This window comes from Kogia breviceps, chromosome 1 (assembly GCF_026419965.1).
Source record: "Kogia breviceps isolate mKogBre1 chromosome 1, mKogBre1 haplotype 1, whole genome shotgun sequence".
Lineage (NCBI taxonomy): Eukaryota > Metazoa > Chordata > Mammalia > Artiodactyla > Physeteridae > Kogia > Kogia breviceps.
Window position 1 is genome coordinate 66,148,511 of NC_081310.1, and position 14,105 is coordinate 66,162,615.

The following is a 14,105-nucleotide window of genomic DNA, read 5'->3' on the forward strand; positions in this document are numbered from 1 at the left end:
GATGAGCGGTACCCGTACCCATGGACAAATTCTAACCCACTCTGCATTCCTTAGTCCGCTGTTAACTTGGGGGAGGATAACACCACGCAAAGCAAAAATTATATGCTTATGAGTTGCACCTGTGCTCTAAAAGCTGCTGAATTTCTCCTCCGTCCTCCTGGCCTTTACAAGGGAGTAAGAGGCAATATCAGAAGAGCCGTTCCCTTTCCCCTCTCAGATCCACGCGCTGTGCTCCCTTCCTCTCTCAGACAAGCCTTGCGTGTGAAAGCACAAGAACACCACGGCCCCAGACGCTCAAGCCTCAGCATTTGGCCCCACCCAACTCCTCCCTCTGGTGTGTGTGTATGTGTTAGGGAAAGGGGCCTCTGGCCACTCTGGAGTTAAAATGGCAGCGGGACTGGAGGGGGTGGGGGATGGCGTGGCAGGCAGAATGGGAGAAGGCGACCGGAGTGGGCTGGGGAGGTTGGGAGAGCGGCGGAGCAGCGAGCGAGAAGCCGGGGGGGAGGGGCGCGCGGAGGGACGCGAGGCGCCGCGGAGGCCTGCTCGCTGCACTCGCGAACGGGCGGCGAGCGGAAGGAGCGAACGATCTCGGTCGCCAGCCTCCCGCCGGACGCCCGGGCGCGGCGCGGGTGGGAAGGTGGTTGTTCTGCCGGCGCCCTAACCCAGCTCTGCCTCGGGACCACTCCCAGGAAAACTCCGCGGCGGGGAGGCGCCCGCGACCCCACCCCGGCCTGCGCGGGCGGCGCGCAGAGGGAGGGGCGGACTGGTCTTCCTCAGCCCAGCCCGGGCCGGAGCGGAGCGGTGCGCGGCGGCGCAGGCGGCGGCCGGAGGTGAGTGTGCGGCTCGCGACCCCGGGCGCGCGGGCGGGGGGCCGCTGGGCCGGGCGGGCGCAAGGGGAGGGGCGGGCTTCTGCCGCGACGCCCGTAAGGGAGCCGGGGAATCGGGCGGGGAGGCGGCCGCGAGGGGAGAGGGAAGGAGGGCTGGAGACTGGAAAGACGGTTGCCGACTGCTCAGGCTGGACCCGAGGAGGGGGCGTCCGGGCCTGAATCCACCGGAGAGGCCCGAACCGCCCCAAACTGTTGCTGGGCAGAGCGGGGCCCTGAGATGTTGCGGAGCCGCGAGGTGGCAAAGGTTAGGGAGGGCGTGACGGGGGCGGGCTCGCCAGGGGAAGCGCTCCAGAGCCCGGGGACTTTCCCTTCCTTGGAGCTTGGGTGTCCAAGGTGGCCTTGGTGTCTGTCCGAAGTATCTGGAACCCGGAGCCTGCCTTTTCCCAGGTGGCAGTGGTCTGTGTGCAGCCTGGGCTGGGACATTCGGGGTGGGGGATGGGCCGGCCCCGGGCTCAGCCTGCGGGCCCCGGGAGTGGAAGGCCAGCTCGGGCCCACCGCGGCACCCAGCCGACGGGAGGGGTTGGCCAGCCACAGGTGGTGCGTCTGTCATGCAGGCGAAGGGCGGCGCAGGCTCCGGCGGCCCAGCCAGCGGGGAGCCGCCAGGTGAGGGGAACCTGAGCCCCATTAGGGCTGAGCTGAGAAGCTCAAGAGCTGCGGGAGACCTGGATCCTGAGGGTGGGCCCTAGGGTTGTTGCTGTGCTCCCCCTCTGTCCTTGTCCTTGCTTCCCCATCAAAGGAACAGGAAGGAGGATGTCAGCTGCGCTTTGTGCTCTGTTCTTCAGGCTGCCGCAGCTCCGGTCTGCTAGAACCAACGCAGCTTCTAATAGGGCACCTTGCAGGGTCTGGAGGGGCTGGGCTGGGCGCAGCGCTCAGTTGCCAGAAACGGACCCGTCGGGCCCCCTACTTGAAGACCCCAGAAGGTGCGGTGGTAGAGAAGACAGACACCCCAGGTCAGGGGAGTAGAGGCGGCTCCCTGCCAGCTTTGGTCACCATCGTGGGGAGATCTGGGTCTTTCCACACACCCTGGCAGACGGCAGGCTCCCCCTTCCCCGCCAGCTTGGGGTGGGCTCTGGCCCATGTCCTCTTCCTGAATGAGAAGGCAGGGATCCCCTCCCACTGCCCCCTGTTCCTTAAAGGTCCCTCCAACAAGAGCACTGGGCATGGGATGGGCAGGGCTGTGTACAGGGCACGGAGGCCCCCTTGCCTGTGGGCTCTGCTGTTATTAGAAAAAAGTCACATGTGGGTGGCCTGACCCACTTTCCTGGCTGGCCAAGTGTCCTTATGGGGAGAAGACGGAAAGAGAACACAGCTAGGGATCTGAGCCTTCTAGACCACTCTCCTTCCCCTGGGCTTGGCTCACACTGAGTCTCCTCCTTCCCATGGGAGATGGGAAGTGGGTGTCCCTCTAGACCTGGGATGAGACCTCATTATTTGGAAAGGATGGAACTAAAGGCCTCAGGCTTCAGGGATTGAGACCTGCCCAGGGTCTGGCAGACACCTGGCATCTAGGAGCACCCCCAAATCTACAGCCTCCCCCTGCACAGCCCAACCCAAAGAAGACACTGAATGGCAGGGGGGACTCAGAGGTCTGCTAAGACGAATTCCACCCAGGCTGCGACAGCAGGTTTCCTCTGTAACTCTCCACCATTCCTCTCCACTCCTCATTCTTTATTTCCTGTGCCTCCTCGCCTCTTTCCTCCTCCTCTTTCTCCTTCACTCTTCACTTCCCGCTCAAGCATCTCTTCCTCTCCCTTTCCCCTCAGACTGCTCTCACTCTTCTCTCACTCTCGTCCTCTCCCCAGACTTCTCCCTCCCTCCTTTCCAGGTCTGTCTCCACCTTTGCCCCGTCTCTTCTGTAAACTGCCGCTTCAACCTCAAGCCAGGCGTGTGCATTTGGCTCCTGGCTCCCAAGCATCCTGATGGTGGGAACACATGCACTGTTAGCTTTGCTGTACCCCCTTTGCAGAGGAGGAGCCTGGGTGGAGGGCCTGGCAGCTGCATTCCCCCTGCAGGACTCCTGTATCTTACCACTTGCCCCTCCTACCTACCCTCTTCCCCCCTCCCCCCGGGATACGCGGGCCTCTCACAGGCTCCGGACGCGCAGGCTCAGCGGCCATGGCTCATGGGCCCAGCCGCTCTGCAGCATGTGGGATCCTCGCAGACCCGGGCACGATCCCACGTCCCCTGTGTTGGCAGGCGGACTCCCAACCACTGCGCCACCAGAGAAGCCCCCTCTTTTTTATTATTATTATTAGAAAGGGGAAAGGAAATCCATTGCTTTAAAAAAAATTTATTCATTCAACAATTTATTGAGCACCTACTCTGTGCTTAGCACTATTTTAGGAGCTGAGGATACAGCAGTTAAACAAACCTTTATATCTCAGGGCAGAACCAAAGTTGTATCTGGACTCCCCAGCTGATTAGGTCTGTGCTCACCAGGCTGTTTCAAAGACCCACTACTTGTAGGGTCAGTGGGGGATGCATGTGAACAATCCTAGTAAATTGTCATCTTTATCATACTGAGTGACCTCTAACATGACAGGCCTATCTTACAGTAAACCAGTTACTGCAAAGCTTACAGACCCAGGGTCATCCTGTCCTTAAGACATTTCTGACCTCAAAGGATGGACCAGTTCATATCTCACCATTTATCTGGGAGGGCTGAGTAGAAGGCCAGTGCTTTAGATGGAAAAGGGAGAAAGAAACATATTTGTTATTGAGTACCTATAAGCTCCAGTCTGTCAGGAGCTTTACAGAAATTATCTCATTCAATCCTCCTAATAACCTTCTAAATTCTGAATTATCTGCTTTATAGCTGAGGAAATTGAGGACCAGAGAGGATAAACTACTTGTCCCAGGTCACAGTGGTCTCCATATTGAAATCACTGATTATCTGCAGTTCACTTGGCCCCTATGTCTGTGACATCTGGTAACTTATACAGTAATCTGAAGATTACATTTTAACCGAATTTTTCAGGAGCATGCCTTGTCTCCTCAATATTAAAATATATAAGGATTTGGTGAATGGTTGCATGAATAAGCTTTCTCATGGGATCCTGGAAGGCTTCCTGGAGGAGTTGGGACCCTGGGAGAGGAGGCAGGGAGGGCAATGGATCTTTCTGATCCCCCACATGTCTGTGACAAACTAGGCAGGCAGTCTCACACACACACACACACACACACACACACACACACACACACACACACACACACACACACACAGCATCTAAGTAGAATTGATGAGAAATTTCCATTCAGGGTCATTGTGTAGGAGCTTGGTCCATGGCCAGTCTAATGAGTCAACGTCATTGGTGTTCTCAGCCTCCTTGGGCAAGTCTGGATTCTAGAAAAGCTCCAAGGCAAAGAATGGGGGTGGGAGGCTTTCAAGCCTGCAAGAACTACAGAGAAGGACAGGGACAATGGATGGAGGCTGGGTGGGACAGGAAAGGGGGAGAGTGACCTAGGAACAGACAAAGGCAGGAGATAAACAGAAACAAAAACCAGAAGGCAGGAGACATGCACGAAAAGACACAACGGGCAGGACAGACAGCAGTGTGCGGTGGGATTGCTAAGAGAGGGTGAATAAGAAGGATGCCTTTATCTGATACTTTCCGGAGGGCCTTGGTCTCTCTGTCCCACAGCATAAAGGCTGGACATTCACCATGTTAGCCTTATGCAGGCGTATGCTTAGCCTATCTTTTCTAAGTACCTGCTGTGCGTTCAGCCCTGTGCTAGGTGCTAGGGACAGAGACAAATCAGGTGTTGCCCCTGCCTTCTAGGAGTCGACAGTAAGAGTACAGATTCTAGGTCTTCTCTGGTGGCACAGTGGTTGAGAGTCTGCCTGCCGTTGCAGGGGACGCAGGTTCGTGCACCCGTCTGGGAAGATCCCACATGCTGCGGAGCGGCTGGGCCCGTGAGCCATGGCCGCTGAGCCTGCGCGTCCGGAGCCTGTGCTGCGCAACGGGAGAGGCCACAGCAGTGAGAGGCCCGCGTACTGCAAAACAAAAAAAAAAGAGTACAGATTCTAGAGCCACACAGCTGCGGCTCGAATAAACCACTTCTAGCCAGGTGACGTTGGGCAGGTTATCTCACATCTCTGTGCCTCAGTTTCCTCATCTATGAATGGGATAATACTAGTACCTACTTCATAGAGTTGTTGTGACGATTAAATGAGTTAATACATGCACTGCCAGATAAATATTATTCTTAAATGGGGGAGTCAGTCTTACAATAATGAAACAAGTACTATAATATAGGGATAAGCAGATAAAGAGGTGACTGCCTCTGTCGGCAGATTAGGAAATGGTCATCAAAGGACATGATATTGGGGCAAGCCTTGAAAAGGAGTCAACCGGGCAGAAGTGGTGGGACCGGAAACCCTGGGGCCCAGGAATCGTGTGTGGAGAGGGGCAGTGTTGTGTGTGTGTCGCCTTCTATAGATACCAGGAGCATCTCGGACACATCCTCCCTCAGCCTCTTTGTTCCCCATGCTTGGAGCTGAGTTTCCAGTGGGGCTGGCAGGTCGCCCAGAACATCCCCACACTCTCCAGCCTAAAAATTTGGCCTTTGGGCAGGGGACCTGGTACATCCCTGCTGAGATTGGTCTCATGACCTTAGCCTCCTAAATGTTCTAATCCATCATTGAGCAGTCTCTGCTCCAAACCCAGAGCTGCCATGGCCCTTGTCCTCTGGCTTCTTGAGCTTCCTGGGGACCCAAGAGAAACCTTGGCCTGAGGGACCTGCCTTTTAGGAGGTGAGTTGACCCAGGCTTGGTTTAGAATTCAGTTTCTCTCTGTACATTTCTTCCACCCACACCTTCCCTGCTGCTCAGCATTTGATGGTCTTGAAGTGAATTACAAGAGGAAGAGCAGGCAGAGGGTTCCTGGGGCACTAACTGTTATTCAGACTCCACCTTGCACATTGTAATGGCACTAATTATAGCAGCTGGCATTTATTGAGCACTTACCATGTGCCAGGCACTGTCTATGTGCTTTACCTACATTTTCCCATTAAGTCCTCAAAAAATACCCCATTAGGTAGGTCCTCTTATTATCTCTAATTTAAACATGAGGAAACTGAGACTCAGAGAGGTTCAATAACTTGCTCAAGGGCATGTAGCTAGAAAAAACCGAGGGAGGACTTAACCTTCTTTCTGACCGGTGGGCTCCTCTCCTTAACACCCCCAGAATCCAGTGTCCCTTGGGCCTCGAGGGTGCTCTGGGGGCATCCTGCCCATTCTCCCCCCCCCACAGTAAGAAGCTCCCCAAGTCCTGTCCAAGCCAGGGGCTGCCTGTCCCCCTTTTGGGACCTTCAGAGAGGGGTTCCCTTCTTTTTCCTCCCAGAGGTCACAGCTCCTGGAGAACCAACATTGTTTCCTCTGCCTCAACTAAATGCCTCGGAGGCCACATGGAGCTAGTGGCCTCAGAAGCTGCACCCTAAGAGTCAGTCCCCAGGACCACAGTAGTGGGAACCAATGCACAGGTGACTTCTGGGAGATGTCTTCTCCCAGTGACTCATGTCCAACTGACTTCTGGGAGAGTGGGCTGCAGACCCCAGATGAGGCGGAGGGAGGTGGGGAAGGCTTGAGATTAGCACTGTCAGTGGGGTGTCTCTAACAAGGGAGAATCCTGTGTCTTGGGAAGAACAAGTGCAATTGTTCCTATTTACAAACATCTCACGGGGCAGATCCTTCAAGAGCAAACATGTGGAAGAAGGGGCAGCAATTATTAGGCAACCAGCACAGGTACCCCAGGAAAGGCGAGTCTGTCTTCCCTCATTCTACCGGGGTGGGGGGGGGAGCGGGCGGGTAGGGGGAGGAAAGGGGCGAGGAGAGAAGAAAGTCAGGGAAGGTTGTGTTCCTTTACAAAGCGTTCTCACAATGAGCATCAGAGGCAGGTGACGAAAGTGTCTGTCTTTGGCCTGGGAGGGCAAGGGTTGTGATGCCCAGGAGATGGAGAGACCACAGAGGGCTGGCTGTCGGGCACACTAGGAACCTAAAAGCTGTGCACACGGAAGGGAGGGACTTGACATTTTACCTTGCCTGGCAGTCACCCCCACCCCCTCACCTTCTACTTCTTGGACAGACCTCCCAATGGGATGAAGGTCACTGGGGCTCACACAGCTCCAGGCCTCTGAACCTCAGAAAGTGTTTCCCCAGAGCTGGCCCAGGGGTGAAATGGTGGAATCCCACATCTAGGGGGAACCTACAGAATTTCCTGTCCATTGCCCATCTCTGAGCACAGCTGTGCCTTGGCCATCGCAGGCCCAGGGTGGGGCTGGGGTCTCTTCATTCGACAAGGATTTATGAAGCATCCGTGCCAGGCACTGGGCGTATAGATAACAATGAGCAACCAGAGATCTCTAGAGCTTATATTTTATTGTCTGAGGATAGAGTAAATAGTACAGTTGACCCTTGAACAACACGGGTTACAACTGCGTGGGTTGTTTTTCCAATAGTAAGTACTACAGCACTACACGACACTTGGTTTAATCTGTGGATATGGAGGAACTGCAAATATAGCGGGCTGACTGTAAATTATATGCAGATTTTCAGCTGTGCAGAGAGAGGGTCAGTGCCCCGATCCCCAACATCGTTCAAGTGTCAACTGTATTAGAAAGTGGCAAGTGCTAAAAAGAAAAATAAAGCCAGGAAGGGGGATAAGAGTGTATTGTTAGGAAGAGGAGACTTTGTAGCTTTATACAGGGCAAACTCGCTGAGAAGATGACATGAGTAAAGATGAAGTGGAGGCAGATGGTAAGGGCACGCCTGGCAGAGGAAACTGTAGGTGCAAGGGGTCAGAGGCAGGGCTGTGCCTGGTTGGGTTTGAGGAGGCCAGATCTTGGAGAGCCTGGAGCTGGGGTGAGAAGTTTGTTTCCTCAGAGTAAGATGAGGCTTTGCAGGGTTTAGGGCAGGGGTGATATAACCTGACCGTTTAAAACCCCAAGGTTTGGGCCATCCATTTCTGCGTTTTACTTAGGTGGCTGGTCAAGAAGTTTTCCAGGCATTGAAGCTAATTTAGTCAATCAGTATTGACCCACCAAGTCCTCACATGATGGGCATTGCCTCCTAGGCAGTGGGGGGTTGGGGGGAATAAAAAGAAGCATAAGACACACTCATTACTGGTAAGGAAACCTACCAATCAGCTGGAAAGGCAAAACTTATACTCACAAGAAATAAGGAGGGAATAATACCAGACAGTATTTAAAACCAAGCGCTAAACTGTGTGATTTAGACTATAAATGTTACCAGAACTGTGAGCTCTGTGTGGGAGTGTATAGGGAACGCTTCCCCGAGGAGGTGCAGCTGATTGGGGCCTTGAAAACCGGGTGGGGTTTGGATCTGCAGAGGGGAGGAGGATTCTCAGGAGGGGAACTTGTGGGTGTGGGGAAGGGTAGCCAGGCCAGGGGAGGGCACGTGGGTGGGAGTAAGGCAGCAGGTGCGTAAGCTGCCGAGGGTAGCCGTTTTGTCTCTGGAGCAGCCCCTTCCCCATCACCCAGGTTTCTCGTGTCCCCTTCATTCTCTCAGGAAACAGGAGAGCAGCCCTTTAGAGAATGGAAATCGTTGGCCAGTGCTCTGGACCTCTCTTTTGCAGAGCTAGCTGATCTCTGTCCCTTGAAGCGCTCTTGCTCTTCTCGGGTCCCGTTTCCAGCTCTCGAGTTGTTTTCATAGATGTGCTCTCTTCTAATCTGGTGCCATCCACCAGCCCCCACTCAGCCCCCTGTTGTCTGGGGCCCAGTTCTCTGGAATTCCCTTGAGCTCCATTTTTCTACCCTGTCTGCAGCCAGCTTCTCTTCTCCCTTCCTCTCACTGCCTGAGCTCCTCTATGGTAGGTTACTCGTAGAACATTCCAATTAGTTTCGTGTATGGCAAAATGGAAATGAAATTCTGCCCAAAAGAGCATCCGTCCCCCATGAGGGGTGAGTCTCTCTTTCCCTGAGAGAGGTCGCCTGGGTCCTGGGGGTTGGGCTTCCTTCTGGAGTGTGGAGAGAGACTGCCCTGAGGTGGAGTGGGAGCATTGGTGGCGCCTTCCCAGCCCCCAGCCAGAGAGCCGGAGCCAAGAGTCACAAGGGCTAAGCGTTCTGCTTGATGGTCTGCTCTCCCTCCGCTGGGCCCTCAGCAGCCTGAGGAAGCAGGGCCCACCAGCTCTATCCCCGAGGCTCCCCGGCACAGCCACCTCCACGATGCAGGCCTGAGCCTGGGGCTTGCCTGCAATCCAGAGGAGCTAGAACCAGAGCTGGTTAGAGTCCCTCCTGTAACCATATGCCCTTGGGCGGTTTCTTAGGTTCTCTGAGCCTCAGTTTCCGTACCTATACATCTAGGTTAATAGCACTTACTTCATAGGGTTGCTAATGATAAGAGCTAAGTTCTTGAGTGCTTATGAGGTGCCAAAAGCGTTACTGCATTTATCTCACTTAATCCACAGAACGCTGTGCAGTAGATGTTATTTTCCCCCAGTTTACCATTGAGGAAACCAAAGCTGAGAAACATTAAGTAGCTTGCCCGAGGCCAGCAAGTGGCAGAGCCAGAATTCAGCCCCACATCAGAGCCCTGATTCTCAACCACCCCATTAAATGAGCTAATCTGCGTACAGTGCCTGCTACAAAGTAGAAGCCCAGTAAATGTTGTTCCTTTTCTCCTCAATCTCCCCAGGGCCGTACCTCCAAAGAATAGCTTTCCCCTCCTGCATCACATTTCTTCTCCAGGATCCCTTGGGACATATAATAGAAGTAGGAATGGGAATGGTTTATACCAAGGGGGAAAAAAGGGCTGAGAGGGGGTGAGTAATTTGCATAAAATCATAAAACACGAGGGCTGTGATTAATAGCTAGGGCACCTTTCTCATAAGAATCTGGTTATTCAACCCCACTGGGTTCCAGGCAGTCAGCAGAGAGTATCTTGCAGAGGTGAGGACAGAGGTTATGCTATGTGGGAGGAGAACGCGAGGCCACCATCTCCCCCAGGGGCAAGTGCTGATCACTGTGGGCCTAGAAATGTGCTAGCAGGAAGATTCTAAAACCCATGCCTTCTGAACTTGGGTACTGTTTCTGGAGTTCATTACAAATAATCTTGGGGCTCCTCTGGATGGATTTAGGAAGGGACAGTGTTGAAGGTCACGATGTGGTTAGAAGGGCCACTGTCTCAATTTTTTTACTGTCAAATCAGTACACCTTTTGCACCAGGTGCAGTGCCAAGGGATGGGGACGGGTAATGGGGAGCAAAGGAAAACAAGGACATGGCCTCAGGGATCACCCAGTCTGATGGGGGAGGATCATTCACATGCATGCGTGGGTGCACATGCACACACAGCTCCATCTGACCTTACCTGGAAGTAAAGACAAGAACAGATGACTGCAGGGTAATCTGAATACATGGGTGCAGAGGGAAGGGAGGGGAGAAAATTGAGACTGGGGGGTTCTCCAAAACAGCCCTCATGCTTTCCTCCCTGAAGACCTCTTTTCTGGTGGACACAGAGACCCACCTCTCTGCACACCACACCAGGACAGCCTAAGCCTGCCAGCATTCACACTCAATGGGCAGACCCCAGAGTTCCTCTGAATTTCCTTGTAAGGATCCTCCAGGTAGGAAAGGAGGAGTCCAGGCCATAGCATTTAAAACTGATGGCAACTGAGTCCTCTGGTCATGTGGCTTTCAAACATTTCTAGAAATTGATCCATATTTCAAGACAAAGCTATATGTGTGGTAGGCAGAATAATGGCCTCCCGAAGGTGCTCACCTCCTAATCCCCAGAACTTGTAAATTTGTTATGTTACAGGGCAAAGGGAATTAAGGTTGCAAATCAGCTGACCTTCATAAAGAGATTATCCTGGATTATCCACCTGGGCCCAATGTAATCACAAGAGTCCTTTGAATGTAGAAGAGGGAGGCAGAAGTCAGTGTCAGAGTGATGAGAAAGACTTGACTGGCCGTTGCTGGCTTTGAAGATGGAAGGGGCTGTGAGCCAGGGAATGCGGCAGCCTCTAGAAGCTGGAGGAGGCAGGGAAACAGATTCTCCCTTGGAGTCTCCACGGAGGAACACACACCTGCTAACACCTTGATTTTAGCCCAGTGAGACCCATTTTGGACTTCTGACCTTTCAAACTGTAGATAATAAATTTATGTTGCTTTAAGACACTAAATTTATGGTAGTATGTTACCTCAACAACAAGGAATTAATACAGGGTGCTGTAGTTGAAGCAAAGCCAGTGGACCAGAACTCCACTACTTGGCCTCCTCCTGACCCTTGACCCTGGAGGAATCGCTTTCAGAACTCCGAGGCTCTGAAGAACCAGTTTGAAATACACTGTGTGAAACACAGTCTGGTCATTTTCACCACGATGAAACAGGCCCAGAGAGAAGTGGCTTTGTCAGAGGTCACACTGAACTGGTAGACTCAGTCCAGGACCTGCTCCTGTCCTGTCAGAAATCTCGGGTGTTCACCCGCGTTCGTTCTCTCATCCGCTTATCCATCTGCAGCAAAGATGTGTGTGCTTTTACCTACGAAGAGCCGGGTGCTATGCTCAGCACTGGGCACAAGTGAGTTTAACATTCAGGAATATGGGAGAAAGTGGTTGAGTGTTGGTCCTGCCCTCAGCCCCTCACTGAGGGGTTTCTTCCTCTAGACATAGGCCAGCAGCTCAGGTCGCTCAAGGCTGTCCGCCTCCCTCACCCTGGGGCTGGTCCCCAGGTGGGCTTGGTCATAGCCACCTCCTCTGGGCAGAGATGCAGTTCTATGAAGGGAGGGGGCTTGGCCCCCTGGCCCTCCTGCACCTGCCCTTTTGTAGCACACAGGGCCTTGGGGGAGAGGGGAGCGGAGGTGGCAGAGCGCCCAGTGCCCCACCTGAAGTCAGCACTCCGTTAGTGCCTTATCTCCCCTCTGCCAGGCGTTTTGGCCTACCCAGCTCTCCCCAACAGCACACCTGAGCCACTGGCCGGCCCCCAGGGCTGCCATCTCCCTGTGTTGGTCTCCATGGCAACCCCACATTTGCCGTTCTGGTTTCTAATGACTTATTGGCATGTGTGGTGATTTGCAGAGCTTGGCAGACAGAGCTAGGGGAGCTAGTGGGGGGGGAGCGAGGGGGGCTTGGCAGTGGGGAGAATGTTCAAGTTTGGGATGGTGATAGAGGCACACTTCCCTTCCCTCCCCTCCCTTCCTATTCCCTGCTGATTAATATCTGCAGTAAAGGAGCTGCTTCAGGTCCAGGGCCTCCCCTCTCTGAGGAGCATCAGCTCTCTCCAGGCCCCTGAGTTGGAGACAGATGGACAGACAGATGTCGAGCACAGCTGCTCACCTGTCAGGCAGCGGCGGGCAGGCGTTGGGGGCTGACAGCCGTGTTCATCCGTGCAGGTCAGACCTCTTGTGTTTTCTGACGTCTCCTGCCTGCTCCCTGGGCCCTGAGAGCAAGGCTCTTTCCTGGGCCCAGTAGTCTCCCCACCTTGTGGGGGAGGGGACGGGGGTGGTATATCCACAGGACAGGTCTTTGCCACATCTTGGCCTCTCACACGCTCAGAGAACCAAGCTAGGTGGTGGCTGAGCGGGATGCCAGATTGCATAGGCAGTGGGTGAACCAGCCAAGCAATCAAAGGCGGAGAGATGAGCGAGGCCCTGACCCTCTCCACTTCTCTTCAGCAAAGCTTACCCAACCTCAAAACCACTTTCCCAGGGCAAGGCAGCGGGGAGGCTCGCGTGTGTGCCACGCAGTCTTCCACACTTCGCTGCCGCCTCCTTTGCTTCTGTCTCCATCTTGGTCTCTGTTTAGGCAGAGAGGCAGCCCGGTGTGCTGAAAAAGAGCACCATCTTTAAAGTTAGATGCATCTCAGTTAGAATCCTGGGGCCGCTGTCTACCACTTCTATGACCTTGGACATGTCTCTTAACCTCTCTTTGAGCCTCAGTTTGCTTATCTGTAAAATGGGATTTACATACCCATTTCACAGGGTTGTGGAAGTGAAACCAGCTCACACTTCAATACTTGGCATATAGTAGGCACCAATAAATATTAAAGAATTTAAAAAGTAATCTTTTATCTACTCCAATAAACAGGAGCAAAGTGATCAATAATTTTAAAAATTCTGGTGGGCTTGGTAGGGTTTTCTTTTTTTAAGTATTCGAGAATAGTCTTCATTTATTCAGTAAATATTTGCTGAGTATCTACTGTGTACAAAGTACTGGGCCAGGTGCTGGTCTTTCCTAATATTTTATGGTTAGGGTGCGGTTAGGTTGCCTGTGCATTCTCTAAGCATATAGCATCTGACGGGAGGTGGAGGGGGAGGCCAGGGAAGGCTAGTGGCAGAGACAGGGTGGCCCAAGGTCAGCCACATAGTGGCTCTTCCATGGATATCTGAGAAGTGGCTGGCCCCAAGAGAAAGGTCAGCATTGTGAAGGCTCTGTCTGGGTCATGTGCAATGAGACATTCTGCCTGACTCCTCAGAAATGGTGAGTCTGTTTTTAGAACTGGGAAGTGGATGAAGTGCTCCTCCACTTTCATAAGCTGCTGCTGAGGCTTGAGGGGGCTGCCAGCGACCACCCAGCCACCAGACAGAAGAGGAACAAATGCACCTGCCCCTCACCTGGGCAGCTGAGCGGATCACAGCTCGCTCAGCTGGTGTTGGGAGAGAGGCGAGGAGAAGCAAGAGGGAGCTGGGAACTTGGCTTCCATCTCTGCCAGCAGATGGACTTCTGCCTGCAGCAGGAGCCTGTCTGTTCTTCTGTCAGCCTCCCCGCAGCCTCTTCCAAGACCGAGTGCCAGAGATGCGCAAACAGAACGTCAGAGACGGCTGGGGCCCTGGAGAGTATCTGGCCCACGCTACCCCGCCCTCTTGTTCACAATATAGCACACAGACACGATGATAGCAGCTCAGGGACTCTGACTGACCCGAGGGCTAAGGAGGGGGGTCAATGTCTCAGCACACCTGTAACCCTTCTGTGGCACCCTAACATCGACTGGGGAGCTTTAGGTTAGCCAGTTCCCCCAACCTATCTTTACTGATGCAAAATCTGAGGCCCAGGGAGGGGAAAGCACTTGCCCAAGGTCACACAGCATGTCAGTGTCATCAGGACTAGGTATACATTTCCTGACTTCTGACCATGTGCTATATCTATTACCTCTTCTCAAGACTCCTTCCACTTTCTTTTCTGACCTTTCACTCTGGAGAACATACTTAAGGTACAAGGGAATGTAATTTCTCTAAGAGACCATTATTCCCCTAATTTCCTAAAAGT

At 53.5% G+C, this 14,105-nt stretch overlaps 1 protein-coding gene across 10 annotated transcripts in view; it reads left to right on the top strand.

Annotated features, from left to right (window-relative positions):
• Nucleotides 1-252: 252 nt before the first annotated feature.
• LRRN2 (leucine rich repeat neuronal 2) overlaps nt 253-14,105 on the top strand; it is a 64,336-nt gene continuing 50,483 nt past the window's right edge. For 7 of the 10 annotated variants that reach the window (XR_010840555.1, XR_010840557.1, XR_010840556.1 and 4 more), the window contains exon 1: nt 445-830. The gene's annotated coding sequence lies outside the window, so the exon portion shown is untranslated. Of the gene's footprint in view, nt 335-444; nt 831-965; nt 1,132-10,660; nt 11,013-14,105 lie in introns of those variants that run through there. The other 3 variants (XR_010840558.1, XM_067033409.1, XM_067033407.1) reach the window with 3 other exon arrangements.